The sequence below is a fragment of the Ornithodoros turicata genome, chromosome 8 (assembly GCF_037126465.1).
Source record: "Ornithodoros turicata isolate Travis chromosome 8, ASM3712646v1, whole genome shotgun sequence".
Classification (NCBI taxonomy): Eukaryota; Metazoa; Arthropoda; class Arachnida; order Ixodida; family Argasidae; genus Ornithodoros; species Ornithodoros turicata.
The window spans coordinates 27,387,961-27,403,083 of record NC_088208.1 but is presented as its reverse complement, the minus strand read 5'-3'; the positions used below and the strand labels follow the sequence as shown (position 1 = coordinate 27,403,083).

The window sequence follows — 15,123 nt, the reverse complement described above, 5'->3', positions numbered from 1 at the left end:
CCTTCTCTTGAAACTCTTTCACAGCATTGGTGCTACTTTATCTGAAACAAGTGCTGCGAACGTAAGGTTACTTGCATATCTATATGCATACTATGCATATAAGGTTATCTGCATACTTAAGTCAGTAAGAACTGCCTGTAACAGGGCAACGAGAAGGACTTTTGACAATCCTTACAACCTTCCCAGTCTTCCTGGATGCGCGCCCATAATACAGAACAGACCATGAAAAACAACGGACATATTGCTATACCCCAGCATAGTTCCTACGGTGAAAATATACGTAACAACTAAACGCAATTTTATGTGCGCACACGAATTCCAAGAGAGCACTTTCAGCGCTCACTTTTCCAGAAGAACCTCAAAAACCCATCCCTGCCATTGTATGACCCAATGCTCCGAGTGAGTCGTCCTTCGTGAAACGTGACGCATTCACTTTTTTCTTTAGTCACCTGTGACAGCAAACAATGGAGGTAGCTGAAAGTCAAGAAAGAAGAGGTGCGTCCCATGTCACGTGGTACGTATACAACGCGTCAATATGGAACGGAACGGATAACGTGCCATCTCTGGTACTGACAGGAAGGCCCTGAGGGGATCGTATACACACTCTTTAAAAAAAGGGTGTGCTTTAACTCCTTTCCTTGCCACATATATAACACCCTTTTGGAGAGCACGATTACGCTCAAAAAGGTGTCTCCTCACGCCCTCAAGGGAGTAACATAACACCTTCTCGCTGCCGGGGAGTACCGTAATTTATTACTCTCCAGTAGGGAGAAAACTGTTATGCTATTCCCTTCACTCTAAGAAAAAAAGGAGTAAAATGGGGAGTAATTGCAGCTTCTACTCCCCTAGTCTGCAATTACTCCCCATTTTAGTCCCCTAACCCAACATTTAGTCCCGACGTTTACTCCCCAGGACTGAAAATTGTCACTAAACTTCGCGAATGGTCTCCTGAATGCAAAAGTCTACGTAAATATGTGCGCTTGGTCAATTTGAACGACATAAGGCTGTATAACTCACACAACGTAGCAATTTTCCAGCCACACAGAGTAAGAAACAGTTAGCGCATCTTTCTTCGCAAATTGTGCCCTAGTATGGGGCAAGATTTTATATCACTCGATATATGACGGTTGACGGTTTGCTTCAAAGTATCTTCATGCATGCGCACCAATTATGTACCTGGGACTCTTACAACAGCGCGTGAAATGCGGTCTTCACTCTGTGACATTCATTTACTCCCGTGCATTTACTCCCGAAAGGGACTATTTTTTGTGGCAATGCAATTACTCCCCAAAAGGAGTAAAAGTACTCCTTTTTTTCTTAGAGTGTTGAGGGAGTGAGGCAACACCCTTTTGAGAGTAATTGTACTCTCCAAAAGGGTGTTATATGTGTGGCAAAAAAAAAGGAGTTAAAGTACACCCTTTTTTTAAGAGTGCAGTTTCGCAAACCGTAGGTTGCAATGATGTGAACACACATATGCATGGGTTCACATCCGAATAAAGCGCGAAACGTCTTGCATGACCTCCGTTTACGTCAATATGCTGTGTAGTTTACGTATTTGTGCGTGTGGAGTTAACTCCTTCTTCCTCCTGTTCTACTTCTTATTGTTCTTTTTCTCTCCTTCTTTTTCTCTTCTTTTTCTTACTCAGTTCTTTGTTGAGGTCAAAAGAAATTTTTGAGTGTAGACCTGTTGTTGCTGCCGAATTGTTGGATAGATCAGATAACATAAAAAAAAAATAAATATAAGGGTGTCACGTTGACCAGACCGAGACTAACTTTGTCTAAATCGTGGTTTGTTCTAATGTTTCGGGACATGTTCGGGGAATGCATTCGGACACGCAAGGAAGCAGATCTTCTATGTACTACGTTTTTGAAACGTGACAGGTGTTTTAAACTTTAAACCCTCTTCAAGAAGTGTTCACTTCATAAATCACTCGTCCCTGAACATCGATTATTTATCGCCTGTTTCGTATAGATAGATTATTGCGAAAAAAATTAAGAAATCCACTAGCGCAGAGAGTTGTAGCGTTACATTTACGTGAATGTGTCTCTTTTCTTTTTTTTTTCCTCCTTGATGGACATGGACTTGGCGCGTGGACCTCTACAACAGGGATGCGCATATTCATGCTCAAACACGTACAGGTATCTGTGGAGAACAAATTGAACTATTTACATACATCTATCCTTATCGCTGTTGCTCTCCCTTCAAAGCATATGCTTTCTTCACGCAAAAAGAAACCTTACTGCTTCCTTATACGAGGTAACGGTAGCTGCGATCTCGCCTCAGTGAATCATGCGGGCTCAAGTAAAAGACATACGCCATTTTTTTTTTTTTTTGCGAAGGACACCATCGCGCTTTCAGAAGCAGCTAGAGCTGATACACAAATGCCCTTCTACTGTGTCGCATTTTTACGTACATCTGTTGTCGTGTCTCAAAAACACATTTGTGCTTAATCTTTGTTGGAAAGAAATATCGAATATCTGTCACAGAATGCCGAAAGAAAGTTTGCTTTGTCTCGTTCAGTCGACTGAGGTCTTTGTTGGTGGATTCTCTGGAGGGATTTTTTTTTAACTGTCAGCATATCGAAGCAGTGACCGAATTCTGTCGCTGCTTCAATCGTGACCTCGCCTAGCGTTCTTTTTGCACGTGATGTCCATTCTCTACGGCGTGCCCATAGTGAAGCTTACATAAACTTTCGACACAGTTTTCACGGCATTCCTCGGTACGACATTGGATGGGCATAGCAGAAAAATAACCGAATAGCTAACTCCGACACACAGGCGTCAACCGAAACCTAAAGTAGCCAAAGTTTGACTACATATATCAACGGTACGCTCCCTGAAAGTGCGAATGTTTGTCCATACCTACACGGACGGAATACATAGCTACACAGTAATTCCTGTGTGGAACATTTTGTCAACCTATGGCGATCCACCAATACGCTGGGGGGCAGGTAGGTCAGCTGTCTACGCAGCTCCCCAGTTTCCCTCTCTCGCCTGTTTCCCGTGGAGCGACCTCATTGTCCCCTCTCCCAAACAAGGGGGTAAGATGTCAAGGTTGAGGAGCACCGAGGTTTCTTCTTTGAACCCGCGCCTGTGTACGGATACCCCTATTGGAAAAGACGAAGACGCTGACGTCAGTGTGCATCTATGATGCATCATGTGATCACGCGCATCTTCCGTCATTCGATTCATAACCATTAAAGCGGACTCACTTCTTAAGAAGCCTATGGCGAATTTGTGTTCGCAGGGTTCTCGTAAACCTCGTTAAACTGCTACACGAAACAGGTACAGGTGTGTTCCCCTCGAGCTTATCCGGGGAACGACATATTTTTGAGGGCATGACGCGGTCCACTAATTTTTAGTGAATTAAAGTTTGTCTAATTTTCGATACATGAGAGTCTATGGGAGACGCAACAAAATCACTTCATTCGGTACGCCCGCCCACGATATTTGGGCCAAAATGATGTTATTCCCTAGAGTAACAGTCGGCGAATTGATTGCAAGCAACAAATGCGACAAGCTTACTGCAGTTTTCCAGATCCCTGCGAATGAAAATAATGGCTTTGTCGTTTGCTGTCGTGTTCTGCACGCTGGCGCCGATTACATTACTTCCTTAAAGTGCGTGGTGAAAGCGAAGCAAAGAAAACAATTTTGAGACGGTGCAGCGCAAACTCCCTCCGGAAGCGAACGGTGTAACTAGACCGCATGAGTCCATCTCAAACCGACCACATCTACAGAGACCAGTTGTCATATTCCTTACAACCCCTATTACCCCGCATCCACACGAGCGACATCCTCATGGAAGATTCAAGTGGAAGAAAAAGCAAAAAAAAAAACTGCTCACGGAGCCAAAGTTCCGCCCCGTGTTATGTCGAGTATTCACACGGTGCCGGAATATCGAGAGTGGCATACTGCGCACTTAGCAGACGACATTTAGCAGACGACACCGCCAGCGTCTTTTCCTGTCGTCTGCTACCGAATATCTCGTGGCTGTGTCGCATGATACTCCCCACGGCTAGCCAACACCACCTAGATAAAGAGAGCGTGCGCTCCCGCCGAGGTGACGTAACAATTTCGAGTCAGCCAATCGGGATCGTGTTTTCGACGGTCGTGGCCAATCAGGAACGTGCTATCAGCGGTCGCGGCCATGGAGAACCACCACCGTCATCAGCGAGTTGGGATTGAACGTCCTCGCGTACTAAATGGGAAAACTGGGAAATAAAGCGCAAAACGACCTCAATCTTTCTCAAAACTGATTTTCTGGAAAGCGTCTGGCACTTTTTGTCTAAATATTTAGGTCTGCAGGTTCCAGGTGCGTTGCAATCATTTGCGGGTTCTTGAATTCGCAGAACGGTGAATCGCACTAGCAGACGAATTCTGAGTATATGTGTCCACGTAGCGAAGGAGGGAGAGGAGGCAATGCGCAGGCTTTATCTAGGTGGTGTTGAGCTATAGCAGTGCACGTGAAGACACGACGTCGAGCGCTTGCGCTCACGTGACAGCAAGAAGCTATGACGTACGTTTTTCGCATCATCTGCTGCAATACGTACTTTCATTTCCCAAACCATACACATGCTGACGATTCCAGTAGAGACATTTTTTTCCCTTGCTTGGTGCGAACAATAATTACAAACATAATTTTACTTGAAACAAAACAAAACTTACATTACCAACTCTTTACGCATACTGTAAAACTATAGATCTGGAAGTTAGTGTACATCGTATATTATCTCCTACAGTACGACCTGTGTCTAATTAAAATGACCGTCTGAGCTGGAAGTTGGGAAACCTGGCACACACTGGCACGGAGAGATGGAGCAATTGGGCACGTCCTGTTCAGACGGGTCCCTTACGGGACACTAGCTTAGATAAACAACTCTCGCGAAGACGGGAAGAATCCTAATGAAACTTCCAAACGGATCGTCCCGGGCTTCTACCGTGTCAGAATGTAATGAAGCGCATTCCAGACACCTCCTGCATACGCTAATGCAGGAATTCAGCGATACTCGCCGAGTCCGGGTTATTTGTAACCCGGGACATAGTCTGGCATGCGCTCAGTGCGTTGGCAGTCGCAGGTATAGGAATCCGCTTTACTTTTGTCCATCTATACGGTCTCAAATAAATTAGTCTATGACGAAGGACCTCGAGAAAATACCGCGGAAAACACCGTAACTTCTCACGTTGCTCAACCAGGACGTCCGACGACGAGTCTCTTAGTAGATGCGCGCACTCCCTTCTTCCCGGACTTCAGCGCATAACACACTCACACTCATAACGCACACTCACAGCCGATTTGTTGAGACCGGGAGGCGTGCGCCTTCCTCGAACTTAACGTGTCTCAACAATATCTACAATATCTATAGTGTTAAAGTGTTACAACAGTTGCCGCGTATATACCGGAATATCAGCCAACCCTAAATTACAAGTTGTAAGAACAAGAAAAAAACTTTTGTGACCCCAAAACGGCAGACATACATCAATAACAAATTCCATAAATTTTCTAACGAATGCGGCAAAAAAGGACAACAAACGAACGCAGTAAAAGTGACAAGCACCAACGCCTCCTAGAGTAAACAAGACCTGAACGCGTGGCGACGTGACGTGTATGTAGCCATTAAGATTCCACCAATCACGGCGTGCTTTTGGCAGCCGTAGCTATGCAGACCAGCCGCCGCGAGCCGCGTGGGTAGCCACAAGTAGCCACAGAAAGCCTGTGTTTGAAATCGTCTGCAGACGATTAGCCGAAGCAGATGACATCGTGACTTCAGGAGTGAAAGGAGCGCACAGAAAAAAAAAAAAAGAAAATAAATCAAGGTACCGACATCTTGATTTGTGCCACCCATTGTTGGGAGACCCGGAGGCCTTCTGCCAATGACCGGCGCAGAAGACGGGGGGTCGGTTTTTGTGGATTGCATTTTTTATTCGGCCTATATTCGTGTCTATACGGTAGGTTCGTTCCTCTTCATCCAACAAGGGTCAACACAGTGCAAATACCCTGCGCATTTCCGCCATTGTGCCATCCATGCGCACATACGAATACGTCATCAAGGACCTTTCGAATGTAGCCCGACTCTGTGCTTGTGCCCCCTTTCTTATCCCATTTTCCCCGGCAACTCTCTCTCTCTTTCGGTACAGTGTTTACAGACTACTATAAGAGGTCGCCATTCCCATTCGCCCAACCGTGCCAACCCCATCAATCACAGCTATCCACTTCACTCTGAGACGATGCTTTCATCAAGTCCATCTACAGCCCTTTCGATCACTTGCTGCTCTCAACCGAGAAAGATGGAACACACGCACTGCGAAACAACGCGCTCACATGCAGCGAAGAGCGACCCGTTTATCTCAAGCAGCCAGTCCCAGCTAAGCAATCTGAGAATGAGGAACAGTCCCGCCGAAAACAAAACCGAGATTCTGTGACTCGGACTACCCGAGGGAACAAACAGCTCACGCTTCCCGAAGATCTTCGGGCCATGCCGAAGACGAGATGAAAGTATCGATTGCGGGAACCGCGCTAAGTATTTTAAATTGAGTTTGGGGAGCTCTTGATCCGATTAACGCACCGCTGTTGTGACGTAGTTATTTTTGGTGGCCGGTCACTTACGCCGTTGGATCTATAGAAGGCAACGCCTCGGAACTTTCCACTCATTTACTCTTTCCACCGTTCATTGTGCCACGCGAAAAGAGAGAAAGAGAATTGGCATTACAGGGTTGAAACAGAGTGGGGGGAGGAGGAGGAAGAAGTGTGTGGTGTTGCTTAAGCTCAGACTTATATTTCTTCGTGGATCTCTTCCACCACTTGCTGGGCTGTCTTATAAGAAGAAGATAATTGGGTTCTACACCGGGTGAGAAGATATATTTGAAGTGACCCAAGCAGCACAATGTACTGAAAGTGCAGTATGGGTGGACGGTATGTGTCTTATCAATGTTCCTTAGTTTCACGAGTCTGTTCAAGGCCTTCCCACCTACCCGTCCACCCCTATTGCACTTGACTTTCAGTACATTGTGCTGCTTGGGGAGGCGTGTCGATCGAAGAATGCCCCCAAGCAGCACAATGTACTGAAAGTAGAGTGCAATAGGGGTGGACGGTATGCGTCTTATCAATGTTCTGTTGATTCACGAGTCTGTTCAAGGCCTTTACACCTACCCGTCCACCCCTATTGCACTCGACTTTCAGTACATTGTGCTGCTTGGGCCGAAACTTTTGTCGGTAAACCCAAGCGATAAAAAGATCAAAAACACTGAACCTACCGTTTATTATCGTACCACCATCGTACAAGGTTTTATGCATGATTAACCAGTTGGCGGTAATGGCAGCGCACGCGGGCCTGACATCGTAGTGGCAATCCGCTGCATAAAAGATTGTACGATAATAAAGAGTATTTCTAGTGCTTTTTATCTTTTCAAGTGAACCCAATCAGCACAATGTACTGAAACTCGAATGCAATAGGGGAGGACGGGTAGGTGGAAGGCCTTAAACAGACCCGTGAAACTAAAGAACACCAGTAAAACACCTACCGTCCACCCCCACTGCACTCAACTTTCGATACATTGTGCTGCTTGGGAAGTGTGTTCAAAGGGAAAAGGCCCAGTCACTACTCTCTGCCGTGTACGTACCAGACAAGCGATACGATAAGCACACGTGTACGTACAATTCCCGGAATGATAACGAATTGAGCTTCTCGCAGCCACCACCAAAACTCGAAGGAAAAATGAGTAGTTTTAGTCCTTTGGGGGGACAAAACGTATTTCGGGACTAAAAGCGTAGGAGTAAATGAATGTCACAGAGCGGGGGACTGCATTTCACGCGCCGTGCTAGCTACATAATTCATGTGCATGAATGAAAGTACTTCGAATTAAACCCTCAACCGTGATATGTGGAGTGATAGAAATTCTCGCGACATGCATTGGACACAATCTGCCAAGAAAGAACCGCTTTCTATTTTTACTCTGTGTGGGTGGAGAGTCGCTAAGCTTGCTTACATAGCCTGATTCCATCGAATTCGCGAAGCGCACATGTTTGCTGTTGCATTCAGAAGACCCTTTCCGAGGTTCAGTGACGATATGAAGCCCTGGTGGCGTAAATTTCGGGGTCAATCGACTAAAATAGAGAGTAATTGCAATCTAGGGGACTAAAATGGGTGTTTCAACTAAGGTGACAAAAAATTCTAACCGGCTACGTACTCGCCGGAGAATTGTCGTATACTTTCGACAATTACCTTCTGGAACTTTTTGCCGCCATTGAGGAAGGCTGGACAATTTTTAATTGCGGGAAATTTATTTTTTTCAATTGAACTTTGAAAATTGCCAAGCGAACCTCACTTCTTTTTTTTATCTTTATTTTGTTTACAGAAATATGAAGTCCTCCATGGATGACCACACCTCAAACCGAAGCTATGTACAGTATCACTACAGAAATAGTCTAAAAAAAATTAGTAAAAATTCAGCTTCAGCCCGCTTGCTTGATTGTCGCAAAGAAAAGAGCACGGTAGTTGCGGACACTTTCTCGTCTAAACGCAGATTTCGCTCGCGCTTCTCTGCGGAAATCAAGCAGGCGAGGCTAAAGTGTACTTTTTACTTTTTTTTTTAACTATTTCTCTTTCGATACTGTGCATAGTTTTTGTTGGGTGTGCGGTTATCCGCGGAGGACATCATGTTTCTGTAAAAGAGAGTGAGGTTCGCTTGGCAATTTTCAAAGTTCAATTGAAAAAATAAATTTACCGCAATTAAAAATTGTCCAAAACCTCCCTCAATGGTGGCAAAAGTTTCCAGAAGGTAAGTGCCGGAAGTCCGACAATCCCCCGGCGAGTACGTCGCCAGTTATAATTTTTTATCGCCTCAGGTGAAACATGCTGTACTCCCCATTTCATTGTTTTTTTTTGTTTTTTTTTTTTTGTTAGAGTGCACATGTTGCACAGAGGTAACACAACGTAACTCAGTTCGCCACTATATCCAGACAGTATTGAAACACATGGCTGATCCAACTGAAGGGTAAGCATTTCGACAGCTGTCCCTCGTAAGCTGTGAAAGTACATATACCACTCGCCTGTTGTTCACACGTCACTTGCGTCAACAATAAATGGAACTTCGGTGTCCACCAGTCCCGCCCTTGTACTCGTCGAGGTTTAATCGATTGTGGAAGTATATAGACCTGGTTCACGCACTTTCGTTAGACGTCCTCTCGTAGGAAGACTAAGCTTGGCGAAAAAAAAACGTCGCGAAACGCAATAGAGTACGTGCAGTGATCTTCCACGAACGAGTCGCGGATTTTGTTGCACGCCACCTGTGAAATCATGCGCCACGGATATACGAGCTCTAAAAGGGCAGATGTGCTTCAGTAATAGTGAATAAGGCAGCAAAAAAAAAAGACCATTCAAATATGTCACTACTTAATACTATACAAATAAAAATAAGTGAATAAACCATACTCTGAAAATGAAGTTAAGAAAACTACGAGTTGTAGAAACGCGTAAATTGTCTGAATAGTAATTTGCTTTTCCTTTTTTTTTCTTCTTTTCTTCACTGTGAATTTGGAACTGTGAATATTGGGCTTCCTGTAGTGATTTTTGAACAGGTTTTCGTTAATCGGTAGCCTCCACGCAGGAGCGATCCGTCACAAAGTTACGCACGAGTCTGAAATATCTACTCGCATTTAAAAAATTCGCATTTCTGTCTATCCCATTATTGCGAAGTGTGGCTATAACGAATACGTTCTCGTGCAACAATCATCGATCTTGTTACCGTTGTCATACGTTACGGACAACTCAGTTGTCTTTTTCCACCTCAACAAAAATGATGGAATAATGATGGAACATAAATTGAAATAAAATAAAATGGTATAATTGACGCGCATTGAAATAAATAAGGAAATAATTTGCAACAAAAGGCGTCAATGCGACAGTCAAATCGAAAACGTTACGACCCGGTCTCTTTCAGGTACAGAAACATTACTCGCTGAACTATTCTTGGGTTTCGCAGAAAGGCGTCTAACAAGGCCCTCAGAAAAATAAAATAAAATAAAATAAAAACGAAAGGGAAAATTCTACGCCACGTTCATTTTCGCGCCCACTTACAGGGCGCGAAATTTGCATCGTCGCCATTCCCTTATTTTCCTGTAGACAGAGTCGAGCTGGATGATACAAAGAGGAAGCGTTCCATCTGCATAATGTAATTCGGGAGCGAGTTTTGCTGCGCCATCTGTCCCATTCGTTTCAAATAATTCGATTCTTTCTTGTTCCAAATGTTGCCGTGCTCGACTGTTGACGAGCTTCGATGTAGACGCTTTTGAACACGAGCATCCGACAGCAAACCTAACACCTACAACCCTGAACGTAGTACAGGTAGTGCGCACCGCACCAGCATACGCAGGCAATAGGGCACAAACATCCGAAATGCCAGCATCCCCGGAGAGCAGAAGCCTGCCCAGAAACAGGCGCAACAGGATGACAACTGTGATCAGGCACGTGAAGCCAAACCGATAATACTGGGCTGCACTCATACGCGAACTGTGCGATCACACGAAAGACGTTTCCAAGCAAGCTACGAAGCATATCTACACATGGGTTTCCGCCGACTAATTTTGTTCCACGTGCGAAACATGACACCATAAAGCCATGAAAGCACTTGTTTCGTCTAGGTACTTGTAGAGGCCAGGATTCTTCTGCTGCTGTCTAGTTCTTGGATTGGTGATTTCCTTCGGTAATAATTCAGTCGACTGATGTCTGATGCAAGAACACACATGATGACAACCATGATGATACGTTTCAAAGATGGCGTTACCTTACCCTTATACGTCACTACACGTGGGGTAGTGTATGAGCGGGATGGGAATCAACTGGACGGGGATCAACACATACACATATGCGTGATAGGTGAGGCAAACACAGTAGCACACAGGCACAAAGGTGCACAATACGGCGCGGACATAACAGACAATCCTTCTTCGTCGCTGTCGACCAACACTTCCTAAATAGCATCAGACCTGCGCGCTTACGTCACCCCACGGAGGCCTGCCTGGCATTGCAAGACGCTTCAAGCATTCTTCTCGTTTCGTCTTTCATCGGCGTCATAGCAGCACACACAGCAGGCCTTCCTCGTGTGACGCTGTGTCACGTGGGAGCAGGCCTGATGCTATCTAGGCGGTGTGGCGTCGACGCACACAAAATAGCGATAGAATGAAGGAACGAACAGGGAAGAAGGCAGTTGAGACGGTTATCTGCAACTTCGTCATACTCTCGCACCGCCACACATCCTTATCTGTGTCTGCGATAACCAGACTTGCCTCTTTATGCTTTACTTTACGCGCCACTGCAGAGACAACGCGGCAGGGCGCCGTTGTATCTTTTCGCCGTTTGATGTGTGAGGGGTATCGATTTATCGAGTATCGGATTTAGTGGCTATAGCCGGAGCAAAGACGAACAAAGAAGAGTGAAAAAAGAGTAAAAGTCATAGTTACTCTATGGTAGGCTTTCTAGCCCACCATAGTTACTCTCCACTTACTCTTTTTCCTTATGGTGTCTTGAACTGATGGTCCCGATACCCCGAGCTGGAGCGGGTCAGACCGCATCTCATTCCGGCTACGAGCTGGAGGAATCGTGCAGAAGCCGTTGCTGACGTTCTTCAACTACAGATCAACAACACATAAAGAAGCCACCAACACAGAATCATCGCACCGAGCTGGTTGAACACGTACTCAAAACCGGCCACTCCTTTAACTTCGAAGAAGCAGAAACTTTGACACGTGAACATAGGTGTGTGGGGGGGGGGGGCAAGAAAATTTCTGGAATCTTGGTACATTCATGCTGATAACAATGCTTGCAACAGCCACAAGGGGCCCCTACCGGAATGCTACAGGAACATGACGAAGGAATAAAGCTGATCTCGGATCTGTACTATTCTGTTTTGCGTTTGTCTGATGAGGACGCCCGCATTGGCGTCGAAACGTATTACAAGTAAATTTTGTTGCCTGTTGTGTCAAGCCGGCGTTTCATCTTTTTCGCCAGTGTTTCCCTTGTAGTCAAAACGACGACGACGCAAAATGGAGAAAATTGCAGGCATGGCGGAACAGGAACACTACTCAGCGGAAGCTGGAGCAGTCACGTGACCGGAACCTAACCAGTTTCGTATCCGCTCCGAGTTGGAGGAAAGCGCTCCGAATGAACCAGTCGAATGCAGCGAGAGGCCTCTGTTTCGACCAGTCGATGATAAAACGTCACCCTAGAGCGCTCTAGAGCGATAGGAAGCAACCAGTCGACGACACCATTAGAGTGTAAGATAATCGGGAGTTTTCGTAGACCGTTCCGTAACGCACGGAACGTTAACGCAGAGTACGTAGTTCGCTACCGTCAAACGGATAGGAAGAGAGTTTTAGCAGATCGTCAGGCAACGCTACGAACGGTACGGTAAGAACTGTGTTGCCATCCAACGGTGATAACATGAACTACCGTTCCCAAGTTGTCTAGATATCTGTTTCCGAACGAATTGCATAATATAACTACTTTTTCGTGTTCTGTTCTTGTTTTCTTTGCGCTTGAAAAATAATTTGTTGTGCCACCAACAAACGAAAGGACAATGGACACTCCCTGCAGGTCAGTTCATCGCTATCACCCGCCATTATGGCGGACGCTGTTGCCCACTCGGACTTGGTTGGCAGCACCCAGAGACCAGAAGTTCGTGTTTTCGAGTGGTACAAGGTATACCGCTTCTTATAAGAAGAAGATGAAGTCCCTCGTACTGAAGCGCTGTCTCGCAGCCTTCACTTCGAACACAGTCGACAAGGTGTTGCAGGCAGCCATGTAGTTTTGTGCAACGAAAACAACGTAGAGGACGGAACGCAAAAAGATGAGCCGATCGTTCCAACGTGAAACGCAGAAGCCACGTTTCCGTTCCTTCCGTTCGCTGCGTAACGGTCTACTAAAACTCTCTAGTAAAGCGGAATGCTTCTAGAAGTGAGGATCGCAAGGTTTACGTAACTATTTGCCGCTTTGTGAATCAGAGCATTCGGTCCACACTTCTGTCAGCAAGACCTCTACTACTCGCTTTTTTTTTTTTTTTCTTCTTCGTCTTTTTCTTCTTTTAGAGCGCAGCTCGTACGCGCCCGTTCCTGGGTTGAGGGGCGTCCGTGTTGTACCCGGCAGAGCGAACGAGGAGCGAAGCGAAGGATGAAAGTACGGGAGAGCGTGAGGAACAAAGCAGCGGGGGAGCGTACGGCGAGAGTGAAGAGGGCGCGAGGAGGAAAGCAAAGAAGGAGGGCACGGCGAAAGTGAAGAGGGGGCGAGGAGAAATATGAAGGAAGCGGGTACTACGAGAGCATCAGTCGAATGAGCCACGCTCGGCCTGCGGCTTCTGCCTATAGAAGCCCAATAAATAAAATAAAAAATAAACAAATAACATAAAATAAAATAAAACACTCTCATGACCATCAAGAACTGGGCTATAGGAGTGCGATCCGAAGAAAGTACTATGTGTGGAAAATAAAAACAGTGGTGTATAACTAACATATAACAAATTAATATAACTAACGTATAACAAATTTCGCATTACTGACTATCCATAATCGTCCAGTGATTTTTTTTCCTCCCATTTTTCCCCTTTTTTTTCTTTATCCCATCACTATCACCATCACCCGCATATAGTGCTACCATCTAACTTTACGGTGCTTCTTAGCAGCACAGATTATTTTAATTACAAACACGTGCATATACGATGCACAAAATTATGCATACTGAAGCAATGTGTTGAGTAATGGAACGCCATATAAATGGAGATAGAAATCTCGCTGTGAAGCACAGCTTGGACAGTTCGCTCTAAGAAAAATTGTAATAATGTAAAAATAATAATAAATTGTAAGAATGGTGATTGTAAGGCCCTGTCACGCTGGTGCGACACGACGTAACAACGTCCTGCGACACGACACAAGAAGTCGAAAGCTGTCGTGTCGCAAGTGCAGCAGTGTAAATGGCAATAAAAATGTTTACCGGAACATGGCGTATACGTAGCACAGTTGGTGACTTGTCGCACGCCCAACTTGATTAGTCTTTCCTCCGACTGCTGTGACTTCCTTCTTCCTAATTGCCCAATAAAAATCTTTATTGCTGTTTATGGGCCTCGTCGAGTGTGTTTCCGTGTCCCCTTGTACTGTCCCGATATGCAGCAATACACGCTCTGAGCGTGACACTGGATACCGTATATTTAATGGCCGTTTACTCGGTTTTCTGTACGTATATTATTTACACGTATAAGACGTCCCTCGAATTTGTTGCCGATAAGCGTGAGACATTCTCTTTTCCTTCCATCATGTATTCCTATATGGGAAATACGGACAGGTAGCGACGTTTTACACCGTTTCGATGTTGCTAGCTCGGGAGCTACAGAAAAGAGATAGCGCTGTTTATGAATACCGCCAACCGCGCTATCTGATTTTTACGGTATCCATATAACATTTTGCTACTCGACGCAGTTAGGACATCTTGTGTTTCTACCACCACCATACGCTACTACGACGGTTTGTCTCTTCGCAGAGATGGGGCTAACGTGTGGAGAAACCACGTGACAAAGTGTCTGTCCAGTCACAAGGCACCAATGAGAGGGTGTTCGTAGACCGGCATGGATCTACGGAAGAAGCCACGTGCTCCTCACCTTAGAATGTCGCCCCGTTATCCGAGAGAGCGGCCAATGACGTCGCTCCACGGGCAACAGGGGAGAGAGCGAAGCTAAGGAGCTGCGCAGAGACCTACTTGCATAGCGTAAAGTAGGTCAACTGTCTGCACAGCTCCCTAGTTTCTCCAAGCGTACAGTATATCCTATTCAGCCATTTTCGTGAGCTGTTGGAGGGAACTGTTGGGGCTTTGCGTTCTGCTCAGGAAGGCATATTTACTCATAGTGGTGAAGCAAAAGTGCACGCCATGATCTGAACTTGCTGGGAAGCAGCAAAGTAGCACAGAAGTCATTTTTAACGCCCTGTTGTGGCACGTGGTGTACCGAGGCGCGCTACGTATTTTACCCAAGCGGACGCGAAGAGATCAATCTGTACACTCATGAGACGTCTCTGCAGTGAACACTGCATGGCGAAGAAGTGTCCCTGCCACGTCATTCCTGCACAAGGTGGAGCCAGATTTCCTCCGT

The 15,123-nt window shown here is 45.7% G+C and overlaps 1 protein-coding gene across 3 annotated transcripts in view; it reads right to left on the bottom strand.

The window, feature by feature from the left end:
- The window catches only part of LOC135366838 (diuretic hormone receptor-like), a 99,824-nt gene extending 88,082 nt beyond the window's left edge, over positions 1-11,742 (bottom strand). Inside the window, exons 1-2 of one of the 3 annotated variants that reach the window (XM_064599777.1) lie at positions 11,693-11,742; positions 11,500-11,623 (exon numbers count right to left, since the gene is read on the bottom strand). The gene's annotated coding sequence lies outside the window, so the exon portion shown is untranslated. Of the gene's footprint in view, positions 1-10,779; positions 11,141-11,499; positions 11,624-11,692 lie in introns of those variants that run through there. The other 2 variants (XM_064599780.1, XM_064599778.1) reach the window with 2 other exon arrangements.
- Between the last annotated feature and the right edge of the window lie 3,381 nt (positions 11,743-15,123).